This window comes from Triticum urartu, chromosome 3, assembly GCF_003073215.2.
Source record: "Triticum urartu cultivar G1812 chromosome 3, Tu2.1, whole genome shotgun sequence".
Classification (NCBI taxonomy): Eukaryota; Viridiplantae; Streptophyta; class Magnoliopsida; order Poales; family Poaceae; genus Triticum; species Triticum urartu.
The window spans coordinates 92,797,589-92,802,425 of NC_053024.1; the positions used below are offsets into that span (position 1 = coordinate 92,797,589).

Consider the following 4,837-nt stretch of genomic DNA (forward strand, 5'->3'; position numbering starts at 1 on the left):
ATCTGGTCAGTCAAGTGATGGTCTTTAAGCCTCCTTCTTTGCTTTTTTTTCTTGATATGTAAGATTTGCTCACACATCTATTCAATTGCTTGTTTGCATCAGCCAGCCATACTATGATTGTTTGCTTTGATTACTTGTTGTTCTTGATTCACTACACCACAACCCTTGATTGGGGGCAATTAACTGTCGGGAGAAGTACCATCATAGAGGCAAATCATCTGCCGGGGATTATTCTACTACCGGCAGAAGTATCCAATGACAAATAAACTGCCGATAGAACTCAAACAATAAGGGCATTCAAACTACCGGCACAAATACCCATTTCCAAGGATACAATATCTGTCGGCACACCTAAATAATGGCATATTATCTGCTGGGGACTACTTGTGGGGCCAAACCAATATAATACGTATTGGCGCGGGATAACACGGGGGAGCGCGCGAGATGCGGAACTTTTCGCTCCAAATAAGCAAAATCCCCAAACTCCAACTCAGACCAAAATCCCCAAATTGACCACCCTAACCTAGCCTCCTCCCCGAGCACACGCCGCCGCCCCCACCCTACGCGGCTGCCAACCACCCTTCGCCACACTCCAGTGCCAGCTTCCTCCCCGACCACGCGCCGACCACCGTCCGCCACACCACTGCAACTCCTCCCGGACCATGCCGCCGAGCACCCTCCGCCGCCCCGACCACCAATTGCCGGACCTCCAGCAACGCCCAAGCAGCCAAGCCTCCTACACGGTCCTCCGCCAGGCTCCTCTAGGCTCGAGTTGCTCAAGTGTTTCAGCGGAAGGATCTGTTCGAGTGAGGATGTCCACAAGGATGACGTCTAACTTCCACCAGATCTGGCATGAAACGAGGTAATCCAGTTAGGTTTAGTTTTGATTTGGCTATCTTACCTCCCCGTACAGCAGTCTTGGCCTCTTTCCCATCCGCCCTCGCTGTAGCACATGGCTACCAACATTGTATTCTCGGCTTGCAGGATCCCCAAGCGACTCGTAGATGCGAAGGAAAATTGAGCAAGGTTCCGCCTCCCATGGTTGAGCAATCGTAAGGGTTATGTTGTCTCTCCATGTTGCTGGTTATATGAGCCCAACTAATATTTGCTTCCTGTGATCTAGGGAAGGATAAAATTGATGATTCCTACCTGCCATACTCATCTATTTCTGTTTTCAGTTGACATTCCTACTGTACGAATTACAGTCTTTGGTACATTCACTTATCCCTTCAAATTTGACAAGCATGGAAGAATCTGAATATCACTTATCCCTCTCCCGTTATTATTTAGCATATGCTAACTGACTGCTGTGTTTATGCTTATATCCTTCGGTTATAGTTTATAACAAACCAAATTAAGGATTTTGTGTTCATCTCTGAAACTTCATAATGATGGTTGGTATTTAATCTTTCAAAGGAATGCAGCAAGCTGTTGTACTAGGAAGATTATCCTGACATGGGAGTTTTTTTAGGAACAGGAGAGTCGCACACATATGAAGTATAGAAATTTATCCTTAATGTGCTAGGCTTAATGCAACTAGATAAATGTTCAACAAGGCATATTGATGTGTTAAATTGTTTTCAGTTTCAGATGTCAATACAAGAAAGGTAACCTTGTGTTAGATCTTCAATCCAAAGGAGAAATTGGTGCATCGGGACATTTAAACTGAACCTAAATTAAGGTAATAATATATGTAAAGTATGTTATTTTCTGTTGTTCTAAAGCCCCATTGTTTTGGTTCATTTTAGAAAAACAGGGCCACTCTCAGGTTCCATTTTGATTGAACTTAAACTGCATACATAGTTAACACCATTGAGACAGACTGAGTAGCTAACCACTTATAAGGTTTTCCAGAAAAGAATGATGAAATAAAAGGGGACACCATCGAGACAAACTGAGTAGCTATCTCGAAGTCTTGTGAATGGAAGGAAATTGGGATATTTGCTAATTCTGTACTAGTCAAAACGTATGTGTGTAGATATTCTGATCATTCTGGTTCATGTCCTACTTAATTAAGGTCTTCGTTTATAGGCCTTGCGCAAATGATATGATTATTTAACAACTTAGTTTCATGGTGTTGGATCTCACGTGAATAAACTATATGTCGAAGTGTTTGCTGTTCTTTGCTTAACTAGATATCAAAGTATAAACAACAAGCTCGTATACAATATGTCAAATTATAATCAAATAACAAGCTCGTGTTCTTTGCTTAATAATGATAAGAGCTTTACAATTAACAAGCTCCAGTACAAAGATGTCAAAGTTTTAATATAAATTGTACCAACTTATAATGGTGGATTCTAATTATAGTGGACTAGATAAGCGGCCTTCGGTGACATTTTGAGCTCTTGTCTGTTGTCTTCAACTGATAGTGTATAGCAGCCAACAATGTGAATTTATGATGGTTATTTAGTTTATTTTATTGTACATTCTGCAGAGCTTTCCTCATTAATTCATTTTTTCACAAAATTGGGAAGACTATTGTATTGCTGCGTAAACTGGAGCAAGGCCGTACCATTTCCATCTGACAAAACATCCTGAATGTCTTGTCTAGTTCTTACACTCTAACAAGGCCATACATAACGGTGTTGTAAGATGAAAGTCTGGACATGATTTAGCTTTTAAACTTACAGTATACTGCTCTTACAATGTTGTAAGATTTGAAGGTCGAAGATACTACACTTCGGTACAGATCTATATCATTATTTGAGAAGTAAACTTTTAATCTGCAGTAGAGTTGTATCTACTAAACATTGGAATTTCTTGATTAATTTTCTGTATCTAGCACTGCAATGGTTACAGGTTGATCTTTACTTGCAATCTAATTTGCATGTTGGTGTGTGTTCTTCAGGAATCATGATACTACTTTATGATCTGATTGGTGAAAGAGGTATTTTGTACGGTTCTCTTGTGTCCGACTTGTCTTTTTCTCTCTATATAAAGTAGCATTGAAAATGTCCTTGTATTTCCTTTGACATCTCAGAAGCTCACACCTGAATATCATGATATATGCATGTAAGAAAGCTCTGTATGTTCTTTTGAGTTAAGCCTAACACCAAACATTTTAGTTTCTATAATTGTTAGTTAATGCTGGAAGAACGTTTGAATTTTATTTGCTGTACTAGTTTCCTTTGTCTGCTCATACAAAAATACTAGATCCTATGATGTCAAAAATTCATACAGGTTGTGGATGACACTTCCTTTTTCTTGAACGTTGTTCCCATTTTGTCTTATGTGTAGTGTTTTCAAACAGAATTCGATGAGTCTTCACTTTCAGAAAACTAAACTTAATATCAGAGACAATCTCACCATGCCATTATGGGTTTAATTATTTGTCCAGACCTGAAACTGTTGTCATGCTTTCTAGGAAGGGCAACTAGATGTGCTTAATTCATGTGCCCAGGCTTGAAACTGCGGACATTTTTTAGCTTCTTATTAAATCGAATATTCACTTGATGCCTTGATGGGAAATTTGTCGATAAATTTTCTTGATGATGTAGCCATTTTTCTTCTAAAAGTTGGGGTGGTGCACTTTTGTAGATTCTGAGTATCATAATAAATGTAATGGGTATAATGTTTTCTAATACTACATGACTTGACATTTGGTTTTTCCTGTCCAGGTTGAAAATGTTCCTGTAAGATTCGTCAAGATACCTTGCCTTAACCATATGCCGTGAGCTCACGCAGAACTTATAGGCTTTACTCTTTGTGGTTGTTTCATCTTGTACTGCTCAAATGTCTAGAAACTACAGATGCTAAATTATGAGGGAAGTCTTCATATGTTTTTTTCGAGAGTACGCCTAGGCGTACCATATTTTTATAGAAGGCAGAAATATTGTACAAGAAACTACAACTTGTTGCGAACAGCAAGTGTAGCTCGAACTCCACACTCCATCGCGACAAATACAAACACAACACAAAATGCCTGTCCTAGACCAATCATCTAGCCGCGTCACAACAAATGCCGGCCTTCTCGAAGCAATAGCTCTAACCGGAAACTCCTTGCCAACGCACTACCCACCCTTGGATGCCTAAGAGGAGACGGCGAGTGGATAGCAGGACTCGGTTGGACCCATGAAAGCCATTGTCTTGGATACGCCGGTGGCTGCGTGCATAGCGCCCATGAAGATCAGCTCGAACAACGGCAAGCACCAAAGAACCACAAACAGTACCCAAGCCAAGTCTTCACCTGCGATGCTCTCAACAGAGGAACGATGCCACACCGCCGCCATCGTTGGTCCTGCAACGGACCAAAGGCTTTCGCCCGAAGACCACAACCCGATCAAGAAAGGGAGATGCCGACACACCACGGCGACGCCTCCAAGGAGGGAAACGACACCCACGGGCGTCGTCGCTGCCAGCTCCGACCGAAGACGAGCATGATTTTCATCCGAACCGTTGCCACCTCCACCCTCTGTCAACAGATTAGGCCCAACTATTGGGGTCACACCGCCGCTGCCGCAACACCTCGCCAACGTGATCAAACCGCCGCGGAACACCGACCCTCACACGGCCGAGAGCACGCGTACCACCAACCAGCACCTGCACGGTCGAAGGAACACTTCTCCAGCTTCAGACCTCCAGCGCCGCCCAGATCCACTGCACCCATAGGCATGGGCTGGCCACACCATCACCTGGCCGCCATCCATGCCACTGCTGCAGCTCAGGGCCCAGCAGGGAAGGAGCAGGCACGCCGAGCCGCCCGCCGCGACCGCGCGTGCCCACTGGAGCTGCCCTGCACGAGACCCCGCTCCGGCCTCCAGCAAGATCCAGACCACGCCGCCCCCAACACCCCAAAAGGGGGCTCCTTCCTCGAGCCACGCCCGCCGAAAGCAGG

General features: G+C 43.6%; 1 long non-coding RNA gene across 10 annotated transcripts; it reads left to right on the forward strand.

Moving 5' to 3' along the window:
* The first annotated feature begins 443 nt into the window (after positions 1–443).
* On the forward strand, positions 444–3,847 carry LOC125543052. 10 transcript variants are annotated; one of them, XR_007298253.1, is made up of 6 exons: positions 445–862; positions 985–1,497; positions 1,585–1,681; positions 2,438–2,686; positions 2,803–2,890; positions 3,621–3,847. It is a non-coding gene; the product is annotated as an uncharacterized LOC125543052 (long non-coding RNA). The 10 variants fall into 10 exon arrangements; XR_007298249.1 differs by having other exon boundaries at positions 444–862; positions 1,585–2,686; XR_007298247.1 differs by having other exon boundaries at positions 444–862; positions 985–1,211; positions 1,585–2,686.
* Positions 3,848–4,837: the final 990 nt, after the last annotated feature.